We start from the raw sequence: 26,461 nt of genomic DNA on the forward strand, positions 1-26,461 counted from the left end.
TTTGTCAGAGGGAAGTCACGCCGAGGAGGTGACCAAATGTGCAGATGAGAATGCTTTTAAGTTTTCAAACATAAACTCTATTCATAATATACATATAATATCTCGATAAAAAGTATTATATACAGGGCATTGGTTAGGCCACTGTTGGAATATTGTGTGCAATTCTGGTCTCCTTCCTATCGCAAAGATGTCGTGAAACTTGAAAGGGTTCAGAAAAGATTTACAAGGATGTTGCCAGAGTTGGAGGGTTTGAGCTACAGAGAGGCTGAACAGGCTGGAGCTATTTTCCATGGAGTGTAAGAGGCTGAGGGGTGACCTTATAGAGGTTTATAAAATTATGAGAGGCACGGATAGGATAAATAGACAAAGTCTCTTCCCTGGGGTCGGGGAGTCCAGAAGTAGAGGGCATAGGTTTAGGGTGAGAGGGGAAAGATATAAAAGAGACCTAAGGTACAATGTTTTCCCACAGAGTGTGTGGAATGAGCTGCCAGAGACTGTGGTAGAGGCTGGTACAATTGCAACATTTAAAAGGCATTTAGATGGGTCTATGAATAGGAAGGGTTTGGAGGGTTATGGGCCGGGTGCTGGCAGGTGGGACTAGATTGGGTTGGGATATCTGGTCGGCATGGACGGGTTGGACCGAAGGGTCTGTTTCCATGCTGTACATCTCTATGACTCTAACCATATAAATGAAGGCACTGAAGCCGTTCTATTCTGTATCACTTGGGGAAAACAAACAAGCACTGGATCCAAAAACAAACCAAAAACATTTCTTATTCACACAAGACTATATTTACATACGTAGAGCAGAGAACATTAAGGCACAGTACAGGCCCTTCGGCCCTCAATGTTTCACCCACCTGTGAAACCAATCTGAAGCTGTTGGAGAAAAACTCTCGGAATGATTTGTGCACACGAGCCTTGAATATTGACATGTTTATTTGTGATATATCGCTGTTAACTATAGAGTAATGGCCAGGCAGAGGGCAAGCTCTAGTCACATCGCGTCCGGACCGAGACAGTGAGAAGGCGTGCAGCGCAAATTCCTTCCATCAGCTCCGGGAAGACAGGAGCTCCCTTTAGTTTTGGTGTCTGTGAACCACACATCATCGGGTTAACAGAAGCTTGCCCAGTGACAGCATTTCTGTGGGTGTCAGGACCGTCGGCAGGAGTGTGGACGGTGCACATGATAACTGCAATGGCAGAGGGCAGGAGGACAGCCTGGAAAAGGTTGCTCAGGAGTCGGCCTCGCTGCCTGGGTTTCCCAGACGCCCCTGTAATAGCGGCCCTGTGCCTCCAGAGGGAGCCCAGCCCATGGCCCACCCGGAAAGCGCCGCGGGGGCCAGTGGCCAGAATCCAAGCTGCCGGCAGAGGGAGCAGTTCAGCTGTTTGTGCGGATGCTGCAGTCGGCAGCGCGGCAGCCTCGGGGATCCCAAAGGGCGGGTATATTGCAGAGCCGGCTGCTCTCTGATGGTCAGGGGGTTGGAGAGACCATCTGTCTGTGAACTAGACCCATATCTGGGTGTCGGGGGATGGTCTCAGAGAGATCAGGGCGAGCGGACAACATGCAGACAGTCATGTTCCTCTGTCAGGGAATCCTCAGCAGCAGGGAGCAGCTGGGGCTAACGCTGGGGCGTGTCACTGTGGGAGATGAGAGTGGGGAAAATACAGGGTGGAAACAGGCCCTTCGGCCCAACACATCCACACCGACCCGCAACCCACCCAGACCCATTCCCCTACATTTCCCCCTTCACCTCACACTACGGACAATTTAGCGTGGGCCAATTCCCCTAACCTGCACATGTTGGGATTGTGGGAGGAACCCCACACAGACACAGGGAGAATGTGCAAACTCCACACAGTCAGTCGCCTGAGGCCAGAATTGAACCCTGGTGTCTGGTACTGTAAGGCAACAGTGCTAACCACTGAATGTGGAACAGATACTGTGCATGGATAATCCAACACGATAGGGCTGGCCTTTCCCACCATTACAGCCAGAATGCCTCACGGAGAGGTACATCGATTTCACAGTGATCAGGTATCCAATGGTTACAGTGATTCACCATCCCCAAGTAGGACAACAGTTCAGTGTGTGTAGCAGGGGGAGGGAGGTGGATACTGGCAGTGAGGAGATCAGGAGCCAGCGCTCTCCTACAGTGAGAATTCAAATCCCAAGTAATGGACCATTGCCTGAAACAGTAACATCTTCTCAACTGAGACTGTGTGGCCATCCTGAGCCAGGCAGTGAAGCAGGGTGACAGTGTCCTCCATGCAGGTATCGACCCAGGCAGAGCCCATAAAACAAGACACCGCCCCCAGTCGTTCCTGTCCTCTATCACGGAGGTCTTAGACAACAGAACACGGGAGAGGCTGGACCAGCCGCTATCTCTGGACGAGCTGACCAAGGCCCTCGAGTCCTTCGAAAAGAATAAAACTCCCGGAAGTGACGGCTTACCGGTCGAGCTCTATTCCGCTCTGTGGGACTTGATTGGCCAGGACCTGCTGGAGGTGTATGTCAGTATGCTTCGGGCAGGTACCATGAGTGAATCCATGAGGAAAGGCATCATCACCCTCGTCTACAAGCGGAAGGTGGAGAGGGAGGAACTCAAAAATTGGAGACCAATCTCACTGTTGAATGCAGATTACAAAATTCTGTCAGAGGTAATCGCCAACCGGGTCAGGTCTGCTCTGGGGTCAGTGATTCACCCTGACTAATCCTGTGCTGTGCCGGGCAGGAAGATCGCTGAGAGTCTCGCACTCCTCAGGGATACGATCGCCTACGTGCAGGACAGAGGGTTGGACACCTGCCTGATCAGCCTGGACCAGGAGAAAGCCTTTGACAGGATATCACACAGGTATATGAGAGATGTTCTCTCCAAAATGGGCTTTGGGGAGGGAATCTGCAATTGGATCAGACTGCTCTACACCAACATTGTCAGTGCAGTCTCAATCAATGGGTGGGAATCAGATAGCTTCCCAGTCAGATCTGGAGTCAGGCAGGGCTGCCCTTTCTCTCCTGCCTTGTTTGTGTGCTGCATAGAGCCATTTGCCGAGTCCATCAGGAAGGATGCGAGCCTGAGAGGGGTGACTATTCCTGGCAGCGGGGGTCTGCAGGTTAAGGCCTCCCTTTACATGGATGACATCACCATTTTCTGCTCGGATCCGCTGTCCGTGCGCAGACTCATGTGCATTTGTGACCAGTTCGAACGGGCCTCGGGGGCCAAGGTAAACCGAGGCAAGAGCAAGGCCATGCTCTTCAGGAACTGGGCCGACCAATCCTCGATCCCCTTCTCCGTCAGGACCGACCACCTGAAGGTGCTGGGTATTTGGTTCGGGGGGGGCTGGGGAGTGCGCCAAGTCTTGGGAGGAGTGTATCAGCAAAGGGAGGTAGAAACTGGGCAGATGGAAGCTACGGTCGCTCTCCATCGTGGGAAAAAACCTGGTCATCAGGTGTGAGGCACTGTCATTGCTATTATATGTGGCACAGGTCTGGCCTATTCCCAGAACCTGTGCCGCTGCAGTCACCCGGGCCATCTTCCAGTTTATATGGAGGTCAAAGATGGACCGGGTCCGAAGGGACTCACTGTATAAAGATCTGGGCAACGGGGGAAAAAATACACCCAATGCCACCCTCCCCCTGATGGCCACCTTTGTGTGTGGCTGCATCAAGCTGTGTGTGGATCCCCGGTACGCAAACACCAAGTGTCACTACGTACTGAGGTTCTACCTGTCCCCGGTGTTGCGAAGGATGGTCCTGGCCTCGCTGCCGCGGAACGCTCCGAGTAGTTGGACCGTTCCATATCACCTGTCCTTCGTGGAGAAGTTTATGAAGAAAAACACCTTTGACCACAAGTCCACCAGGAAGTGGTCAGCACGTAGTGTCCTTGAGACCCTTTGGGAAAAGGAGAAGGTGGATCCTATCGAGCGGTTCCCTGAGCAGACTGTCAAAGCCATTTGGCAGAATGCCTCATCGCCAGAACTTTCCAACAAGCACCAAGACATGGCTTGGCTGGTGGTGAGAAGGGCTCTGCCTGTGAGATCCTTTATGCACGCCCGGACTCTCAGCCGCACCACACGCTGCCCTCGAAGCGGCTGCGGGGGGGACCAGACTGTCACACACCTCCTTCTGGAATGTGCCGACGCAGAGGAAGTCTGGAGAGGAATGCAGAGGTGTTTGTCGAGGTTTGTCCCGAGCAGCGCCGTGACGCGGGACTCCGTGCTCTACGGCCTGTTCCCCGGGACGCACACCGAGACGAACATCAACTGTGCCTGGAGGATCATCAACTCGGTGAAGGACGCTCTCTGGGTGGTCTGAAACCTGCTGATCTTCCAGCTGAAGGAGTTGACCCCGACTGAGTGTTGCAGACTGGCACATTCCATGGTCCAGGACTACGTGTTGAGGGACGCGCTGAAGCTTGGGGCAGCTGCCGCCAAGGCGTGGTGGGGAAAGACCACTGTGTAAAGTCTGCCTGCCTAAAGAAGAACAGGGGGCCCATGCAGTCATTTGGGCTCTGCTGACGCCTCAGCGAATTATATGGGCATATGATTGAAAAATGTACAGACTTGTATAAAAATGATAAATTCTGATCTCTGTGTGCAAATATTTACGTATCTATGGCATGACCAATTGTGCAGACCATCAAATTATTTTATGAATAAAGTATATTTTTGAAATAAAAATAAAGTTAATTACAGGACAATACCGTTCTGATTACAGTTGATAGTTTGAGATTGTTGAATCAATGCTGTGTGTCCAGCAGTATCTGTCAGGTAAACAATGCCCACAGGAGGTTAGCTAATCTAAAGGCATTGAAACAGTAAGGGGTAGCATCCTGTTGACAATAGTTCCATAGGACAGTGGTCATCCATATGGAATACCCTGGTGCCATTTAGTCTGTGGGGGCATTGTGTCGGCTAGGCTCCTGGGGAGACAGAGAGAGCCTTTGTGGATTCTGGAGGTGCAGTGCCATTCTGAAGTCGAGAATCCCATTGGCGCGTTGTTTAGATAACATATTCCTCCAATTAGGTAATGGCTCAGGTATTGGCTCTTTTACTGTTAGTTCCTGAGTGTAGCTAATTTGAGGTACCAATGGCATTGTGGGTAGGCCCTCTTTCGCTAGAGCCAAACATATTTTCTGTAAGGAAGTGGTCAATTGGCAAAATGGTATTCCCTTCTCCCACACAGAGACTGTTCTGCCTGGCAACAACTGAGTGATTGGTTCTCAGGTCTCTGGAAAGCCTGAAGCTGGGAACAAATTTCAAAGAGAAAGAGGGGAGTACAGTACTTCCTCAGCTCAGGAGTGGTCTCTCTGTTCACTGCAGTCAAAGCATCTGATGAAAAGCAGTTTGAGTATCATGGGGATCAAGGGTTATGGGGAGAATGGGATTGAGAACTTTATCAGACATGACTGAATGGTGGAGCAGACTCGATGGGCTGAATGGCCTAATTTCTGCTCCATGTCTTATGGTCTTATCTTTCCTGCATCAATAGTAAGCTGTGGCTTGTAACTGATAAGTCAGAGGCATTTTTTATGTGGTACCAGCCATCTGCTGCCTCTGCAAGCATTCAGAGTAAGGAGTACTGCAATGTGTTGGCCAGCAGAAAGACTTATACACTTAATGATAAGGTTCTAGGGAGGGTTGCTGATCAAAGAGACCTTGGCGTGCAGGTTCATAGCTCTTTGAAAGTGAAGTCACAGGTAAATAGGATAGTGAAGAAGGCGTTTGGTATGCTTTCCTTTATTGGTCAGAGTATTGAGTACAGGAATTGGGAGGTCATGTTGTGGCTGTACAGGACATTGGTTAGGCCACTGTTGGAATATTGCATGCAATTCTGGTCTCCTTCCTATCGGAAAGATGTTGTGAAACTTGAAAGGGTTCAGAAAAGATTTACAAGGATGTTGCCAGGTTTGGAGGTTTTGAGCTGTAGGGAGAGGCTGAACAGGCTTGGGGCTGTTTTCCCTGGAATGTCGGAGGCTGAGGGTGACCTTGTAGACGTTTACAAAATCAAGATGGGCAGAGCTAGGATAAATAGGAAAAGTCTTTTCCCTGGGGTGGGTGAGTCCAGAAATAAAAGGCATAGGTTTAGGGTGAGAGGGGAAAGATATAAAAGAGACCTAAGGGGCAATTTTTTCACACAGAGAGTGATATGTGTATGGAATGAGCTGCCAGAGGAAGTGGCGGAGGCTGGTTCAATTGCAACATTTAAGAGGCATTTGGATGGGTATATGAATAGGATTGATTTGGAGGGAGATGGGCTGGGTGCTGTAAGGTGGGACCAGATTGGGTTGGGATATCTGGTCGGCATGGACGGGTTGGACCGAAGGATCTGTTTCCATGCTGGACATGTCTATGACTCTGTGAGTCTATGAGATCATTTTGACAACAGAATCTGGGAATGAACACTATTGAGCTGTCTTTCCAGTCTTTCCTGTGATCAATCTGTTTTACCCTCTCATTTGTCTGTGGGTGCATGTGTGTGACAGGGGAGTTTCGAAGGGGATTAGAAGTTAGTAATTATATGCCGGTGGAACCAGGTTATAGTCCAAAAGGCTTATTGGGAAGTAAGCTAGTGTTTCCAAATAAACCTGTTGGACTATAACCAAGTGTTGTGTGGTTTCTAACTTGGTCCACCCCAGTCCAACACGGCTCCTCCACATTATGGTTACCTGAAGTTAGAGACTAATTTCTTGTCATAAATTTTGATTCTGGTTCAATGCAGAAACCTGGTCTGTGATTTCTATCAGAAATTCAGGGAAACTGGGGAATACTCCTTGAAATTGTTAATGTTCCTAATGACACTGGGAACAATGAGGCTTAACCACCAGCTACCCCAGTGATTCAGAACAAGATGTAATGAGTATGAGGTCATCGAGTCTCAGAGATGTACAGCATGGAAACAGACCCTTCAGTCCAACTCCTCCATGCTGACCAGATATCCTAAATTAATCAACTCCCTTTTGTCAGCATTTGACCCATATCCCTCTGAACCCTTTCAAATTTCACAACATCCTTCCTACAGCAGGGAGACCAGAACTGAACGCAATATTCCAAAAGGGCCCTAACCAAGGTCCTGTACAACTACAACATGACCTCCAACTCCTATACTGAAGTGAACTGTTAATCTGCGACAGCCCATTTTGCTCTCTGTGATAATTGCGGAATCACAGCTGAAAAGGAAAATAGTTTCTTGTTGGACACCAAAACAGAGCCACTACTTGTTTTGTATATGGGCTAGTCCCAGCCTGGGGCAGACAGTTCTGCAGACCCATCCCTGAGGCTGCTTTGTAAAGGGCTCCGTTGATGCGTTCCAACTGTATCACCCAATGCCTGTCACTGCCCAGAGTGTGGGGCCTGGACTGGTGGCTGCTCGCTTGCTGTTCTGAGTCAGAGCGTGGAGATGGGCAGGTTTGTACTTTTTCTCTGTTGCACAGGCTCATGTATACAACACTGAGAGGTCACGTGATAGAGAATTCATCGTGCCTTTTGGAACACCAATGTATCCCTGGGTCTGTCGTTTAAACAGATCTCTGCTTGCAACTTGCAGTGTCCACAGGAATGGGGCAGACCAGGATTAATCTTTGTGCATTTAGAGAAGAGATAGAATCCGCACAAGTGTGGAAACAGGCCATTCGGCCCAACAGATCCACACCAACCTTCCAAAGGGCATCCCACCCACTCCCTGTCCTCCTCATGGCCAATGCACCTAGCCTGCACGTGGGCCATTCCACCCTAACCTGCACATCCCAGGACATTATGGGGCAAGTTACTGTGGCCAATCCACTTAACCTGCACATGTTTGGATGGTGGGAGGAAACCGGAGCACTTAGAGGAAACCCACGCAGACACAGGGAAAATGTGCAAACTCAACACAGACAGTTGCCTGAGGCTGTGATTGAACCAGGGTCACTAACGCGGTGAGGCATTGGTGCTAACCACTGAGTAACCGTGCCACCCCACTCTCTCTCTCTCTCTCTCTCTCTCCCTTCCATGTCACCTTCTACTGCTATTGCTGAAGCATCTCACTTACATAAAAATGTTGGAACTCAAGAGGTGGGAGCGGAACTGACCAATTGAACCCCTTGAGCCTGCTCCACCATTTAATATGACGAAAGCGAATCTCATTTCAGCTTCAACCCCACTTTCCTTCTCACTCTCCATATCCCTTCAACTCATTGCTAATTAAAAATCTGTCTATCTCCTCCTTAACTTTAATCAATCTCCTGGCATCCACCACCCTCTGGGCTAATCAATTCACAACACTTCCTCCTCATTACTCTTTTAAATTGGATACCTCTTGGTCTCAATTTTATTTCATTCTCTCATGGGATATGGGCATCACTGTCTGGGCCCAGCAGTCACTGCCCGTCCCTAGTTGCCCCCTTCTGAAGATGGTGGTGAGCTGCCTTCTTGAATCACTGCTGCCCACCTGCTGTGGGGAGGGAATTCCAGGATTTTGACCCAGTGACAGTGAAGGAACGGCGATATATCTCCACAGTGTGGGAACAGGCCATTCAGCCCAACAGGTCTACATCAACCCTCCGAACAGCATCCTACCTAGACCCATGAGGATAACATGGTGGCTCAGTGGTTAGCACTGCTGCATCACAACACCAGGGACCCAGGTGCAATCCCAGCCATGGGCGACTGTCTGTGTGTAGTTTGCACATTCTCCCTGTGTCTGCGTGATTTCCTCCGGGTGCTCCGGTTTCCTCCCACAGTCCAAAGATGTGCAGGTCAGGTTAATTGGCCATTCTAAATTGCTCATAGTGTTAGGTGCATTAGTCAGAGGGAAATGGGTCTGGCTGGGTTACAGGGTCGGTGTGGACTTGTTGGGCCAACGGGCCTGTTTCCACACTGTAGGGAATCTAAACTAATCTAATCCCTTCTTGATGGTGAGTGGCTTGGATGGCAACTTGCAAGGGGTGGTGTTCCCATGTATCTGCTGTCCTTGTCCTTTTAGATAGAGGTAGTCTAGATTGCAAGGCGCTGTCTGAGAATCTTTGGTGAATTTCTGCAGTGCCAACTTTAGGTACATTTAAGTTGTCATTGGACAAGCATATGGACGGACATGGAATAGTGTAGGTTAGATGGGGTTCAGATTGGTATGACAGGTCGGCGCTACATTGAGGGCTGAAGGGACTGTACTGTGCTGTAATGTTCTATGTTCTATCTTGTAGATAGTACACACTACTGCTACTGAGCATCGGTGGTGGAGGGAGTGGATGCTTGTGGATGTGGTGCCAAACAAGCGAAGGCTGCTTTGTCCTGGATGGTGTCAAGCTTCTTGAGTGTTGTTGGAGCTGCACCCATCCAGGCAAGTGGGGAGTATTCCATCACACTCCTGACTTGCACTTTGTAGGTGGTGGACAGGCTTTGGGGACTCAAGAGATGTTTCTCGCCTCTGACCTGTTCTTGTAGCCGCTGTGTTTATGTGGTAAGTCCAGTTGAGTGTCTGGTCAATGATAACCCCCAGGATGTTGATAGTGGGGGATTCAGTGAGGGTAACACCATTGAATGTGAAGGGGCGTGGTTAGATTGTCTTGCATTGGAGATGGTCATAGTCTGGCATTTGTGTGGTGTGAATGTTACTTGTCACTTGTCAGCCTAAATCTTGTAAACCAGGGGAGGGAGGGAGAGAAAGTTACCCTGTACCATCAATTTTGGCATCATCTGCAAACTTACTAACCATATCTACTAAATTCATATCCACATCATTGAGAGAAATTATGAAAGCCATGACCTAAATGAGCGGTGGGGCAGCATCTACAGACTGAATGGTCTACTCTTGTTGCTACCTTGTGAGGGGACCATTGTAACTGTGCAGGCAGCTGGGGTGAATATCTTCCTTAATGCTGGAAAACGGTCAGCTCCAGTCACAGTCAGCGCCACAGACCGCAGCAGATGGACCACTGCCTCCCTCTGCTGGAGTAACCCCTGCACTGCACATAACGGCCAGTTGAAGTTCCAGCACAAAAACAAGTGAAAAGCCCTTCCTCATGAAGGGCTTATGCCTGAAACGTCCACTCTCCTGCCCCTCGGATGCTGCCTGACTGGCTGTACTTTTCCAGCACCACACTCTTCAACTCTGACTCTCCAGCATCTGTAGTCCTCATGTTTTCCTACGTTGTTCTCAGAACATCTCACAAACCTGATTCTGTTGTGATTACCACCTCTCATCCCCAGGGAACACAGGGACAGCAGACCATTTAGCCCGCCATTTAATGTAGCCATGGCTGATTGAACAGTTCCCATTTACTCGCACTACCATCATAATCCCTTTAACAATGATACTTCAAAACCTAACCTTTAAGGACATCTAATTCCTGATTTATTTTTAGGATTCAAATTCCAGCATCTGTCACAAGGGGATTGGAACCTGCGCCTCAGAACATCTCCTGAGCTGTGGTTAGTACCAATATCCCATCGCCTCCCCAACAAGCCACGCTCTTTTTCCCTTTTCCGTCACGAATGCATCAAACTTTCTGTGAGAAGGATGGATGGATACTGCTGCAAACGCTCCATTCTGTGGGGAATTTCCTACCTGCAACACGACGTGGGAACAAATCCTCCAAAGTTCCATGCTCTTTCCCAAGCAATAATTGTCAGGGTTTCCTCTGGAGTTGTCCGACCCCAACACTCCACAGTATAAACTCCGAGCTTGACATCATTTCCTGGCTGTGGCAGCTCCTTAACCTGAATCAATGATATGGAAACCCGGGTGGTACAGTGACTCAGTAGTTAGCACTGCAGCCTCACAGCGCCAAGAATCCAGGTTCGGTTCCACCCCCGGACAACTGTCTGTGTGCAGCTTGCACCTTCCCCCTGTGTCTGTGTGGGTTTCCTCCACAGTCTGAACACGTGCAGGGTTAGGGTGCATTGCAACTGGGAAATGCAGGGTTATAGTGTAGGTAGGGGGTGGGTTTGGTTAGGATGCTCTCGTCAATGCACATTGGCGCATTTTGACCTGGCTACAGAATTGACTATTGGGCAAGAAATAACGAGTGGAGTTAAGGGCTTCTTTTTCAGGCTGGTGAAAAACGACACCATGTTCTTCACAGCTTGCAACACGTTATCGCCAAGACCTTCCCTACGCCACCACTTTTCACCTTTAGACAACTGCCAAACCTTAAACAGACCATTATTCACAGCAAACTGCCCAGCCTGCAGGATAACATCGACCACAACACTGTACAGCCCTATCATGGCAACCCTGCAACACATGTCAGAGTGTCGACACGGATACCACCATTATACGTGGGGACACCACGCACCGTGTACGCAGCAGGTCTGGCTGTATCCCAATCTTTGTCTCGGCCAGCGCTGTCTACCTCATACACTGCAGGCAAGGATGCCCCGAGGCCTGGCTCATTGGTGAGACCAAGCAGACGCTACAACAACAGATGACACCGCACAACAATCACCAGGCAGGGGTGTTCCCTCCCAGTCGGGGAACACTTCAGCAGTCAGGGAAATTTGGCCTCAGATCCTCCAAGGAGGACTTTGGGATCGACAACAAATCAGAGTGGCCTCGCAGAGGCTGATAACTAAGTTCGGTACCCATGGGAATGGCTTCAACTGGACTACAGGTGACCCCACTACACGATACACACTCTCTCACATAAACACAAACACTCTTACTTACTCACACAGTCATGCAGATCCTCTCTTATACACAAGCTCTGTCTCATACACACAAACATACACCTCCCATACTCACACCCTCTCACAGGCTTATACTCCATCACATCCACATACACACTTTCACCAAGCTTTCACACATGCAAACACACACTTTCTCACTTTCACTCACACTCACCCACTCACACGCACATACCCTCGCTCTCTCTCTCTCTCTCTCTCTGAAAGACGTGCACACACATATTAGTCGATGGGGTGAATTTATATTGGCAGAATTATATTTGCAGATACATTCTATTTTGCTCACAAAATGCTTAATCTGCAGGCAGTCAATATATGTAACATTTTGTAAATTCCACTTTGGAAATAGAACCAGTCTGACTCAAAATTGGGATATCTGGGAGAAAGTGAGAACCGCAGATGCTGGAGATCAGAGTCGAGAGTGTGGTGCTGGAAAAGCACAGCAAGTCAGGCAGCATCCGAGGAGCAGGAGAATCGACATTTCGGGCATAAGCCCTTCTTCAGGAAAGGTTGGGATACAGACAGACTCTAACCTCACCCCTTTAATGCATTGTCTGAGCTGAATTATCACCATTTGTTATGAAACCTTAAGTTATCTTGAAAAGGTGACTTAAAAGAAGTTCTGGGATTTACGTATTAATGAATTAAAATATTCTAAATGATGAAAGACTTAACAACAATCCAGGTTTGTTCAATATATTATTTCAGTTGCATGACACTGTAATCCTTCACGATAAGTTATGTGTCTTGGTCCTATTCTCCACAGCAACCTGATGATGGAGCAGCACTCTGAAAGCTAGTGATCCAAATAAACCTCTTGGACCAGAACCTGGGCTTGTGTGATTTTTAACTTTGTTCATCCCAGCCCAAGACCTCCTCCTCCACATCATGCGCTCTGCTAATCTAGCAGCATCAACTGTTAATTGCAGGATAAGGCGAGTTCAGGCACTTTGCCCAGTCACTAGCCTCAGTCACATAGTGTCTGGAAAGTGTTGGTTATTAGCTGATAAGCAAGTGTCTTGTAAAGTGTCTTATACAAGAGGTTCTTGTAAAGGAAGAACTGGGAAAGACTTCACTGTTAGGTATTTGTGCAGCTGCAAGTTCAACCACCTCACTGAGCCAGGGAACGTATGACAGACAGACACTAACATAAGATTCAAAATGGTTTCCAGGCTTTTAGTATGTGACAAAATGATTGCTTTGGTTATGACAAATCTCCCAGCCCCTGACTGAGTGTTGCAGACTGGCACATTCCAAGGTCCAGGACGATGTGCTGAGTGACCCAAGCTGAAGCCAAGAGGATGGGCATTTAATCCAGTGAAATCAACGACGGAATCTGTTCTATGAATGTGAATGGCACCATCAGCTGTGAATGTAACAAAGATTTGTGTGAACAAAGCATACAAAATAGAAAAAAAATGTTATGCGCTCAAAACAACAGCACCCTGTGCTGAACACGAGCATCATAACCTAATAAGGCAGCCTGATGCAATTCTGTCCAGCAACACAGAGGTTAAAGCTCAAACTTTGTGTTTCCCAAATATGGGGGTGATTGTTCCCGGATTGTCAAACTGTCCAATCACAAAGCGCAATATCAACCAATCAGTGAGATCAGCGAGGGTGCTTTATGCACCAATCAGACGAAGGCTTTAATGGACCAATCAGAAAACGCCGGGCGCCAGCCGCCAGTGGCTCAGGACAGTATAAAAGGAGGGGCGGGGAGATGGTGAGTGAGTGAGTGAGTGAGTGAGTGAGTGAGTGAGTGAGTGAGTGAGTGAGTGAGTGAGTGAGTGAGTGAGTGAGTGAGTGAGTGAGTGAGTGAGTGAGTGAGTGAGTGAGTGAGTGAGTGAGTGAGTGAGTGAGTGAGTGAGTGAGTGAGTGAGTGAGTGAGTGAGTGAGTGAGTGAGTGAGTGAGTGAGTGTGGGAGGGGGTTAAGAGAGTGGATGGGGATGAGGGGGAGAGGATGGAGATGGGAGAGAGTGGGGATGGGCGAGGACGAAGCAGACGGCGCGGAAGTTCACCGGGAGGGGAAAGGACCGTGGGACTGCCAGAGATCCGCCGCTACCAGAACCCCACCGAGCTGCTGAGCCGCAAGCTGCCCTTCCAGCGCCCGCTACGGGACATCGCCCAGGGCTTCAAGACCCACCTGCGCTTCCAGAGCTCGGCCCCCATGGTCCTGCAAGAGGCCAGCCAGACTTTGCCTGCTGGGACTCTTCGAGGACACCAACCACTCGGACGGCTGCATCAAGCAAAGGCTATACCCAAGCTAAGCGCTCTCTTCACTTGGACTACCTTCATTCCTTCCCTCTTTCGGCTGTCAATCTCTACCTTGCTACTTCTACCTATCTTCTGCCATTCTCTTCCATCTTACTTCCCCCTATTTTTTAAAGGTTAGCTCAGAAAGTAACCGGTTTCGAGTCGGGAGTTTCCAACTGAACTACACTTTTCTGTTCTGACTGAGTTAGTTACGTTAGTTACTCGAGCAGTGCGTCCGTGATAATGCTGTTCAGATGCAAGTTGAAACCTTAACCACTTTGTTTCCTTTCCCCACAGGTCACCGAAGGCGCCAGATTGTTTGCTGATCCCTGCCTGGTAGCTGGCTCTGGGTGTGAAAGACTCAACTCTACAATCAAGGGCTGATCCTCAATCCGCGATCAAGGGCTGATCCTCAATCCGCGATCAAGGGCTGATCCTCAATCCGCGATCAAGGGCTGATCCTCAATCCGCGATCAAGGGCTGATCCTCAATCCGCGATCAAGGACTGATCCTCAATCCGCGATCAAGGGCTGATCCTCAATCCGCGATCAAGGGCTGATCCTCAATCCGCGATCAAGGGCTGATCCTCAATCCACGATCAAGGGCTGACCCTCAATCCGCGATCAAGGGCTGATCCTCAATCCGCGATCAAGGGCTGATCCCCAGCCACGAACTATGTTCGGTGATGATTTGGAGACGCCGGTGTATTTGGTACAAGTTCTGTGTCTTGTATCTCTACAACCACCTGAAGAAGCAGTGCTCCGAAAGCTTGTATTTCCAAATAAACCCTGTTGGACTATAACCTGGTGTTGGGTGGTGTTTTTCGTTTAAACTTTTAATAGTTAGTACTAAAGTTTATTTGGAAGGTGACCCCGTGTGTGGCGACATTATATACTTTCCACCGTACTCCTGTACTTGAGTACACGTGACACAACAGAACCTAAATCTATGTGTGGGGTTGGTGGAAGTGGGTGATGTTGGTGGCGAATACTTTGCACCAGTATTCACAAAGCAGAAGGGCATGGTGGATGGGGAGTTTAGGGACAGGTATGTTGGTACTCCGGGCATCTCAACATTAAACAACAGGTGGGGTTGGGGGCCTTTAAAAGGCATTAAGGTGGACAGGTCCCCCGGATCTGATGGGGAAATATCCCAGAACGCTAAAGGAGGCACGTGAGGAAGTTTCTGGAACCTTGTACGAAATATTAGGGATAAAATAATAGCTGTTTGGGACAGGTGGGACAAGTCAAGTGGAGGGTCAGGTCTGAGATGAGGTGGGGGTTGGAAGATGAGGAAACGGGTGAAGTCAACATTGATGCTGTGTGGTTGGAGGGTCCGAAGGCGGAAGATGAGGCATTGCTCCCCCCAGGCGTGAGGTGGGCTGGATTTTGTACTCTGTAGCTCAGGGTGTTGGTGCCCTTGCTTGGTTGGTTGGCGAAGAAGCAAACGGTGGTAAGACATGGAGCAGATGGTGACTGAGAGCAGTTAAGAGGGAAGGTGGTTCAGCAGCATGTTGAGAGATATAGTGAGGAAATAGAGGGAAATGGTCACATATGCAGCAGAGGTTTGGTGGGCTGAACGGTTTTAAAGTTAGGACGGCTCTTGCTTGGAGAGGGAAGAAAGGTATACCAAAGACTGACCGAGCAAACTTGGGTGTTAACGTAGCAGTGACAAGACAAGTCACAGCATAACAGCACTGCCTCCAGAAAAACCGCAATTCAGATTCTGTCATTGGTTTGTAAATCAGGGGAGAGCGCGAACGCAGTCCCCCACTACCACAAATGTTGCAGTCGAGTATCCCGCATTTGGGGACATCGCAGGCGTCAGCACACCCGAAGTGCAATGGGATAGCCTCGTCCTGGGAACGCCACCACAATGACCATGTCATCTCCCCTGCCAGGTAAGTATGCTCAGCACTCACACTCACTCACACCCCACAACAGCCGCTCCCTCTCACTCTCACACTCACTCACTTTTGCAACATCGAACATTCACTTACCCAACCTGCCCTGCCTGTCGATCAGCTTCATTCTTCAAATGGATCACCGAATGTCTCCAGGACTCCCGTTTTACTCAAATACCACCCACGGCTGCGCCTGCGCTGCTTATCTGCATCTATCCCTTAAAAGGACGCGCCCCGCCCCTGTTTCCTTCAGGCTGCCTCCTGATTCGCGGAAAAACAGGAGGGAAAGTTCCAACTTTGTTTTCAAACACTCGTCCGAATTTGATGTCAACGCGAATAAAAGCAACTTACAATCTTTGATTGTGAAACTAGAAGCATTTTTTAAAACCAATTTACCTCGACTTTCTACAATGTTTAGCTGCAGCTTTGCAAATCTCACTTCAATCAGGTTAGTGACTTCAGGTTGAAATCACATACAAGATTAAGGGTGCCAGGGAAACATTTCTCAACATGATGTTGGATGAGACACGAAACTGAGACCACCACCACCTCGTCTGGCTGCACATTCCGAGCACTCACCACCCTCTGTGTAAAATAAACTGGCCTGTGATTAAAATGTAATCGTCCTTTTCTTCCGTGTCTGATTTACCTGCTGCTTTCCCTGGGGTAAAGGATTCCAAATTTAGAGGGCATAGTTTAGGGTGAGAAGAGAAAGATTTCAAAGGGATCTAGGGGGCAACTATTTCACACAGAGGGTGCTGTGTGGACGCAATGAGCTGCCAGAGGAAGTGATAGAGGTTGGTACAAGTACAACATGCCAAAGGCATCTGAATAGGAAGGGTTCAGAGGGATAAGAGCCAAGTGCTGGCAAATGGGACAAGATTAAATTAGGATATCTGGTTTACTGCGGAGCAGCTGTGCGGCAGAACAAAGTGGGCTGGAGACCTGGATCAGTGCGGGGCTGCTGTGACCCAGCACACTGGAGGCCTAGTGTGGTGTGGTGAGGCTGAGAGGCAGATCAGAGTGGGCTGGAGGCCTAGTGTGGTGTGGAGAGTCTGAGAGGCACAACAGGGTGGGCTGGAGGCCTGGATCAGTGTGGAGCAGATGTGAGGCAGAACAGAGTGAGCCAGAGGCTTGGATCAGTGCGGAGCAGCTGAGAGCTGAAGAGGAGCCGATGGAGAGCTGCAACAGTCTCGAATGGCTGAGAGCTGGATTGGAGCGGATTCGAGGCCTGAATTAGTACAGGATGACTGAGAGCTGGATTGAAGTGGATTAGAGACCTGTATCAGGACAGAATGGTTGAGAGCTGGATTGGTGCGGATTTGAGGCCTGGATCACTACAGAATGGCTGAGAGCTGGATGGGGGCGGATTCAAGGCCTGTATCAGTACAGAATAGCTGAGAGCTGGATGCGGGGGGGGGGGTGCGGATTAGAGGACGGGGCGGCATGGTGGCACAGTGGTTAGCACTGCTGCCTCACAGCGCCAGAGACCTGGGTTCAATTCCCGACTCAGGTGACTGACTGTGTGGAGTTTGCACATTCTCCCTGTGGGTTTCTTCCAGTGCTCCGGTTTCCTCCCACAGTGCAAAAAATGTGCAGGTTAGGTGAATTGGCCACGGTAAATTGCCCGTGGTGTTAGGTGTAGAGGAATGGGTCTGGGTGGGTGCGTTCGGCGAGTCGGTGTGGACTTGTTGGGCCGAAGGGCCTGTTTCCACACTGTAAGTAATCTAAACTAATCTAGAAGGACTGTATCAGTTCAGAATGGCTGAGAGCTGGATGGGGGCGGATTCGAGGCCTGGATCAGTACAGAATAGCTGAGAGCTGGATGGGGGGCGGGGGCGGATTAGAGGCCTGTATCAGTTCAGAATGGCTGAGAGCTGGATGGCGGGGGAGCGGATTAGAGGCCTGTATCAGTTCAGAATGGCTGAGAGCTGGATGGAGGCGGATTTAGGCCTGGATCAGTACAGAATGGCTGAGAGTTGGATTGGAGTGGATTAGAGGCCTGTGTCACTACAGAATGGCTGAGAGCTGGATGGGGGCGGATTAGAGGCCTGTATTAGTACAGAATGGCTGAGAGTTGGACTGGAGTGGATTAGAGGCCTGTATCAGTACAGAATGGCTGAGAGCTAGTTGGGGCAGGATTCGAGGCCTGGATCAGTACAGGATGACTGAGGCCTGGATCAGTACAGAAAGACTGAGAGCTGAATTGGAGCAGACTGGAGACTTGGAGCGGAGTGAAAGCAGTAATTGGACTGGAGGTGGTTGTGGAGGTGGGGGAAACTTACTGTGAAGGTGATAGGCACATGCAAGTGGGTGGGGGTTGGGGAGCATTGATGGGGATAGGTCAGTGTGGAGTGGATAGGTGGAAGGAAATGGACAGTTGGGACAAGTCAAGTGGAGGATCGGGTCTGAGATGAGGTGGGGGTTAGAAGATGAGGAAACGGGTGAAGTCAACATTGATGCTGTGTGGTTGGAGGGTCCGAAGGCGAAAGATGAGGCATTGCTCCCCCCAGGCATGAGGTGGGCTGGACTTTGCACTTTGTAGCTCAGGGTGTTGGTGCCCTTGCTTGATAGGTTGGCGAAGAAGCAAACGGTAGTAAGACATGGAGCAGATAGTGACTGAGAGCAGTTAAGAGGGAAGGTGGTTAAGCAGCATGTTGAGAGATATAGTGAGGAAATAGAGGGAAATGGTCGCATATGCAGCAGAGGTTTGGTGGGCTTAACGGTTTTAAAGTTAGGACGGCTCTTGCTTGGAGAGGGAAGAAAGGTATACCAAAGACTGCCCGAGCAAACATGGGTGTTAACGTAGCAGTGACAAGACAAGTCGCAGCATAACAGCACTGCCTCCAGAAAAACTGCAATTCAGATTCTGCCATTGGTTTGTAAATCAGGGGAGAGCGCGAACGCAGTCCCCCACTACCACAAATTTTGCAGTCGAGTATCCTGCATTTGGGGACATCGCAGGCGTTAGCACACCCGAAGTGCAATGGGATAGCCTCGTCCTGGGAACGCCACCCTTTTTTATTTCAAAAATATACTTTATTCATAAATAGTTTGATCTATACAACTGGACATGTCACACACATGTACACATTCCATTTCTTTGCGTATCGAGACAGTGTAATCATTCTTTTTTTTTTAGATTAGATTACAGTGTGGAAACAGGCCCTTCAGCCCAACAAGTCCACACCGACCCGCCGAAGCGAAACCCACCCAATTCACCTAACCTGCACATCTTTGGACTGTGGGAGGAAACCGGAGCACCCGGAGGAAACCCACGCAGACACGGGGAGAACGTGCAAACTCCACACAGTCAGTCGCCTGAGTCGGGAATTGAACCCGGGACTCTGGCGCTGCGAGGCAGCAGTGCTAACCACTGTGCCACCGTGCCGCCCACCAAAGACTGCCCGAGTAAGTAATCTAATTGTAAGTAATCTAATTATTCTTATTTACAGGTTGATGCGATTACATTGAGCTGAGGCACCAGCAGAGCCCAAATGACTGCGCGGGCCCCCTGTTCTTCTTTAGGCAGGCAGATGTTACACAGTGTTCTTTCCCCACCGCGCCTTGGCGGCAGCTGCCCCAAGCTTCAGCGCGTCCCTCAACACGTAGTCCTGGACCTTGGAATGTGCCAGTCTGCAACACTCAGTCGGGGTCCACTCCTTCAGCTGGAAGATCAGCAGGTTTCGGACCACCCAGAGAGCGTCCTTCACCGAGTTGATGATCCTCCAGGCACAGTTGATGTTCGTCTCGGTGTGCGTACCGGGGGAACAGGCCGTAGAGCACGGAGTCCCACGTCACGGCGCTGCTCGGGACAAACCTCAACAAACACCACTGCATTCCTCTCCAGACTTCTTCTGCGTCGGCACATTCCAGAAGGAGGTGTGTGACAGTCTCGTCCCCCCTGCAGCCGCTTCAAGGGCAGCGTGCGGTGCGGCAGAGAGTCCGGGCGTGCATAAAGGATCTCACAGGCAAAGCCCTTCTCACCACCAGCCAAGCCATGTCTTGGTGCTTGTTGAAAAGTTCTGGCGATGAGGCATTCTGCCAAATGGCTTTGACATTCTGCTCAGGGAACCGTTCGATAGGATCCGCCCTCTCCTTTTCCCGAAGGGTCTCAAGGACACTACGTGCTGACCACTTCCTGATGGACTTGTGGTCAAAGGTGTTTTTCTTCATAAACTTCTCCACGAAGGACAGTTGATACGGAACGGTCCAACTACTCGGAGCGTTCCGCGGCAGCGAGGCCAGGCCCATCCTTCGCAACACCGGGGACAGGTAGAACCTCAGTATGAAGTGACACTTAGTGTTTGCGTACAAACAAGGCAGGAGAGAGAGAGAGGGCATACAGTGTCATGCAACTAAAATAATATATTGAACAAACCTAGATTGTTGTTAAGTCTTTCATCATTAGAATATTTCAATTCATTCATATGTAAATCGCAGAATATCTTTCACGTCACCTTTTCAAGATAACTTAAGGTTTCATAACAAATGGTGATAATTCAGCTCAGACAATGCATTAAAGGTGTGAGGTTAAAGTCTGTCTATGTCCCAACCTTTCCTGAAGAAGGGCTATGATTCTATTTCCAACATGGAATTTACAAAACATGCATGTATTGACTGCCTGCAGATTGTGCATTGAGCAAAATAGAATGTATCTGCAAATATAATACTACACATATAACTTCACCCTATCGACTAATATGTGTGTGCATGTGTTTGAGAGAGAGAGAGAGAGTTGGTATGTGCATGTGAGTAGGTGAGTGTTAGTGAAAGTGAGAGAGTGTGTTTGCATGTGTGAAAGCTTGGTGAAAATGTGTGAGTGTGGGAGGTGTATGTTTGTGTGTATGAGAGAGAGAGTGTGTATGAGAGAGGGTCTGCATGACTGTGTGAATATGTAAAAGTGTGTGTGTATGTGTGCTTGGTGTGTGAGGGAGAGTGTGTAGTGTAGTGGGGTCACCTTAGTGTGACATGAACCCAAGGTCCCAGTTGAGGCCATCCCCATGGATACCGAACTTGGTTATCAGCCTCTGCTCGGCCATTCTGAGTTGTTGTATATCCCAAAGTCCCATTGGAGGATGGTCACCCAATGATCTGAGGCCAAATTTCCCTGACTGCTGAAGTGTTCCCCAACTGGGAGGGAACACCCCTGCCTGGTGATTGCTGTGTGGTGTCATCTGTTGTTGTAGCGTCTGCTTGGTCTCACCAATGAACCATACCTCGGGGCATCCTTGCCTGCAGCGTATGAGGTAGACAGCGCTGGCCGAGACAAAGATTGGGATACAGCCAGTACACGGTGGGTGGTGTCCCCACGTGTAATGGTGGTATCCGTGTCCACACTCTGACATGTCCTGCAGGGTTCCCATGATAGGGATGTACAGTGTTGTGGTCGATGTTATCCTGAAGGCTGGGCAGTCTGTTTAAGGTCTGGTGGTTGTTTAAAGGTGAGAACTGGAGGCATAGGGAAGGTCTTGGCGAGATGCTCATCCTCATCGATAACATGTTGCAAGCTGTGAAGAACACGGTGTCATTTTTCAGCTCCCAGGAAGTACTGAACAACAACGGATACTGTTGGTTGCAGCTCGTACCTGTCTCCTGAGGGGGTCATTGCAGGTACTCGCTGTGGCACATCGGAACTGGCAGTCGCTGAGTTGATCATCGTACCCTGTTCTTTTACGAACATCCTTGAGCACCTTCAGGTGTCCGTTATGTTCCTCCTCATCTGAACAGATCCTGTGAATGTGTAGGGCTTGTCCATAGGGGATGGCTGTTTTAATATGTTGTGGGTGGAAGCTGGAGAATTGTAGCATTACGAGATTATCTGTGGGTTTGGGGAGAGTGGAATACTGAGGTCCACATCCTTGATGGAGATGCATGTGTCGAAGAATGAGACAGCTACTAAGGAGTAGTCCATGGTCAGTCTGATGGTGGGATGAAACCAGCAATTGGTGTTTTGTTTATGATTTACAGCATCCAAAGTTCTTTCAGTTCCCTCCATAAACTGTCTGCCTTTCTACCCATTTTTATGCTGTCTGTAAGTTTGGTGATGGTACATCCCCTTTCTTCCTCCAAGTGGTTAATAGAAACACTTGTGGTCCCAGCACTGACCTCTGGACAACCCCATTGGTTACAGGTCACCGACCTGAAAAAGAAGCCCTTATCTCCACTCAGTGTTTCTTGGCAAATAGCCAATTCTGTAGCCAGGTCAAAATGTGCCAATGTGCATCGATGACACTTGGGGAATAAGAGAATCAAGAGAGTGCTTACACCCCAGGAAGAGCTCTCTGTAAGACAGGATTGCCCTATTTCTACATCAGATAGTTAATCAATTCTCCTCAGAAAGCCACAACTGATCGAGCCCCCTGTGTGCTCTGCAGCATTGTATTCCAGATCCAATCCACTTGTGCTGTTTCTCGTGTCAGCATTGCGTGTTTTGCCAGTGAGGATCCCCAATCTTCATATTAAATAGACATCTTTGGAGAAAATGTGGGAAATATTGCACAGAAACCATAGAGTCCCTACTGTGTGGAAGCAGGTCATTAGGCCCATCGAGTCCATACTGACCCTCCAGGGAGCATCCCAACCAGACCCACACCCTACCCTATAACCCTGCATTTCCCATGGCCAATCCACCCTAACCTGCACACTATTGGACACGGGAAGAATGTGCAAGCTCCACACAGACAGTTACCCGAGGGTGGAACCGAAATTGGATCCTGGTGCCGTGAGGCTGCAGTGCTAACCACTGAGCCACCGTACCACCCATGTTTCCATATCATTGATTCAGGTTAAGGAGCTGCCAGCCAGGAAATGATGTCAATCTCAGACTTTATACTGTGGAGTGTTGGGGACAACAAATGGGCATCTTTAACTTTGGGAAGGAATTTGAAGAAGTGGGCATGCAGAAACCATTCCTGTTTTTCGGATAACTCCAGAGGAAACACTTACAATTGTTGCATGGGAATGAGCGTGGAACTTTGGAGGATTTGTACCCATGTCGTGTTGCAGGTAGGGAATTCCCCACAGAATGGAACGTTTGAAGCAGTCACCATCCATCATTTTGACAGAAAGTTTGACCCATTCGTGACATAAAAGGGAAAAAGAGCGTGGCTTGTTGGGGAGGCGATGGGATATTGGTACAAACCACAGCTCAGGAGATGTTCTGAGGCGCAGGTTCGAATCCAATTGCGACAGATGCTGGAATTTGAATCCTAAGAAATCAGGAATTAGCTGTCTTTAAAGTTTAGAGTTTTAGGTATCGTTGGTAAAAGGGACTATGGCGATAGTGCAAGTAAATGGTAACTGTTCAATCAGCCATGGCTACATTAAATGGCGGGCTAAATGGTCTGCTGTCCCTGTGTTCCCTGGGGATGAGAGGTGGTAATCACAACAGAATCAGGTTTGTGAGGTGTACTGATAATAACGTAGGAGAATGTGAGGACTGCAGATGCTGGAGAGTCAGAGATGAAGAGTGTGGTGCTGGAAAAGTACAGCCAGTCAGGCAGCATCCGAGGGGCAGGAGAGTCGACGTTTCAGGCATAAATTCTTCATGAGGAAGGGCTTTTCACTTGTTTTTGAGCTGGACCTTCAACTGGCCCTAATGTGCAGTGCAGGGGCTACTCCAGCAGAGGGAGGCAGTGGTCCATCTGCTGCGGTCTGTGGCGCTGACTGTGACTGGAGCTGACTGTTTTCCAGCATTAAGGAAGATATTCACCCCAGCTGCCTGCACAGTTACAATGTCCCCTCACAAGATAGCAACAAGAGTAGACCATTCAGCCTGTAGATGCTGCCCCACCGCTCATTTAGGTCATGGCTTTTCATCATTTATATCAATGATGAGGATGTGAATACAGGAGATATGGTTAGTAAGTTTGCGGATGATGCCAAAACTGGTGGATCCTGTCTCTCTCTTTCTTTCTCTCTATCCCACCCACCCCCTCCCCACCCCTCCCCTGGTTTACTATCCACAGAGAAGACGATTCTGTATGGTATGTTTATTGAGCTTTCGTTCTCTCACCCCACAGATACCCCTTCCAATCATCACTTCCCCCCTTTCACATTGTTCCATACCGCAGTAACTGCCACGTGATTGTCCCTATCCTACATAATTCCTACACTTACTTGCAATTCTCTCCACACGTACGATTTTCTCTCTGCCATTTATTACCTCCCCATGAATGCCACTTCTGCATTTTCCTTCACTCAAGCAATTTTTCCGAGCCCCTGTTTCGAAATACCACTGAGGTCTGAGACCTGGGAAAAGTAATGTCAAATACAGTGTGTGCTGGAAATCTGCTGCAAACATCAGGGTCTGGGTGGAGAAACTCAGCAGATCTGGCAGCAGGAGAAAGTGAGGACTGCAGATGCTGGAGATCAGAGTCGAGAGTGTGGTGCTGGAAAAGTACAGCTGGTCAGGCAGCATCCGAGGAGCAAGAGAGTCAACGTTTCGAGCATAAGATCTTCAACAGCAATGAGAGGGGGTGCCCAAGGGGGCTGAGAGATAAATGGGAGAGTGGGTGAGGGTGGGGGGGAAGGCAGCTGGGAATGCAATAGGTCGATGAAGGGGAGGGTGACGGTGACAGAGTGGAGGGTGGAACGGATAGGTGGGAAGGAAGATGGACAAGTACGATAGTTCAAGAGGGAGGTGTCGAGTTGGAAAGTTGGATCTGGAATTGGCGGGGAATTAAGGAAACTGGTGAAATCAACATTGATTCCGTGTGGTTGGAGGGTCCCAAGGCAGAAGATGAGGCATTCTGCCTCCAGGCGGCGGGTGGCCAGAATTTGGTGGTGGAGGAGACCCAGGACTTGCAAATCCTTGCGGGAGTGGGAGGGGGAGTTGAAGTGGTCGACCACAGGGTGGTGGGGTTGTTTGGTGCAGGTATCCCAGAGATATTCCATGAAACGTTCCACAAATTGGCATTCTGTCTCCCCAATGAGAGGAGACCGCATCGGGAGCAACGGATACAGTAGTGTGTGGAAGTGCAGGCAAATCTCTGTTGAATGTGGACGGATGTGGTGGATGCCAGGACATTGATTAAAGTTGAGCAGGAGATAGACAGGTGTTTAATTAGTGATGGGTTGAAGGGATATGGAGAGTGGGCAGCAACGTGGAGTTGAAGTCAAGATAAGTTCAGCCTTGGTCATATTCAATCAAGGGGTTCAATTGGTCAGTCCCATTCCCACTTCTTGTGTTCCTACATTGTTATGTAAGTGAGATGCCTTCAGCAATAGCAGGAGAAGGTGACATGGAAGGGAGAGAAAGACAGTGGAGATCTAGGGACAGCACGGTGGCTCAGTGGTTAGCACAGCTGCCTCACAACGGCAGGGACCCGGGTTCAATCCCACCCTCGGGCAACTGTCTGTGTGGAGTGTGCACATTCTCCCCGTGTCTGAGTGGGTTTCCTCCAGGTGCTCCAGTTTCCTCCCACAGTCCAAAGATGTGCAGCTTAGGTGGATTACCCATGGTGTCCAGGGATGTGCAGGTTCGATGGATTGGCACAGTAAATTGCCCAGAATGTTCAGGGCTGTGGGTCAGGGTGGATTGGCCTGTATTAAATAGTCCACAGTATCCAGGGATGTGCAGGATGGTGCATTAGCCACGAGGAGGGCAGGGTTAGGGTTGAGGATGGGTGTGGATAGGATGGTCTTTGGAGGGTTGGTGTGGACCTGTTGGGCCAAATGGCCTGTTCCCACACTGTGGGGATTCTATCTCTTCCCTAAATGCACAAAGATTAATCTTGGTCTGCCCCATTCCCGGGGAAACTGTGAGTTGCGAGCAGAGATCTGTTTAAGCGACAGACCCAGGGATACAGAGGTGTTCAAAAAGGCACCATGAATTCTCTATCATGTGGCCTCTCAGTGTGATATACATGAGCCTGTGTAACAGAGGTAAAGTACAAACCTGCTCATCTCCATGCTCTGACTCAAAACAGCAAGTAACCAGCCACCAGTCCGGGCCCCACGCTCTGGGCACTATTCATAGAGTAGAATCCTCACAGGACGGAAACAGGCCATTCAGCCCAACAAGTCCACACTGACCCTCTGAAGAGTAACCCACCCAGACCCATTCCCCCACCCTATTACTCTGCATTTAACCCTGACTAATGCATCTAACCACATCCCTGAACACTTTGGGGTAATTTAGCACAGCCAATCCAGCCTTACCTGCATATCTTTGGATAGTGGGAAGAAACCCACACAGACACGGGGAGACTGTGCAAATTCCACACAGACAATCGCCCAAGGCTGGGATCGAACCCGGGTCCCTGGCGCTGTGAGGCAGCATTGCTAACCACAGGACCATCGTGCTGCAGACTCAGGGGTTGCGTCTGCCCCAGGCTGGGACTAGCTCATATACAAAACAAGTAGTGGCTCTATTTTGGTCCAATAAGAAACAATTTTCCTTTCCAGCTGTGACTCCTCAATTATTACAGAGAGCAAAATGGGCTGTCGCAGATTAACAATTCACTTCAGTATAGGAGTTGGAGGTCATGCTGTGGTTGTACAGGACCTTGGTTAGGACCCTTTTGGAATACTGTGTTCAGTTCTGGTCTCCCTGCTATAGGAAGGATGTTGTGAAACTTGAAAGGGTTCAGAAAAGATTTACAAGGATGCTGCCAGGATTGGAGGATTTGAGCTACA

The 26,461-nt window shown here is 49.3% G+C and overlaps 1 non-coding gene and 1 pseudogene across 1 annotated transcript; both read right to left on the minus strand.

Moving 5' to 3' along the window:
• Positions 1-15,661: 15,661 nt before the first annotated feature.
• LOC148140915 (U1 spliceosomal RNA) lies at positions 15,662-15,825 on the minus strand. The gene has a single exon (XR_015753203.1). It is a non-coding gene; the product is annotated as a U1 spliceosomal RNA (small nuclear RNA).
• Positions 15,826-18,708: 2,883 nt separating this feature from the next.
• On the minus strand, positions 18,709-18,845 carry LOC148140916 (U1 spliceosomal RNA; annotated as a pseudogene).
• Between the last annotated feature and the right edge of the window lie 7,616 nt (positions 18,846-26,461).

The sequence above is a fragment of the Chiloscyllium plagiosum genome, unplaced genomic scaffold (genome assembly GCF_037043375.1).
Source record: "Chiloscyllium plagiosum isolate Xiang-an unplaced genomic scaffold, Cpla_swu_hap1 HiC_scaffold_35, whole genome shotgun sequence".
Classification (NCBI taxonomy): Eukaryota; Metazoa; Chordata; class Chondrichthyes; order Orectolobiformes; family Hemiscylliidae; genus Chiloscyllium; species Chiloscyllium plagiosum.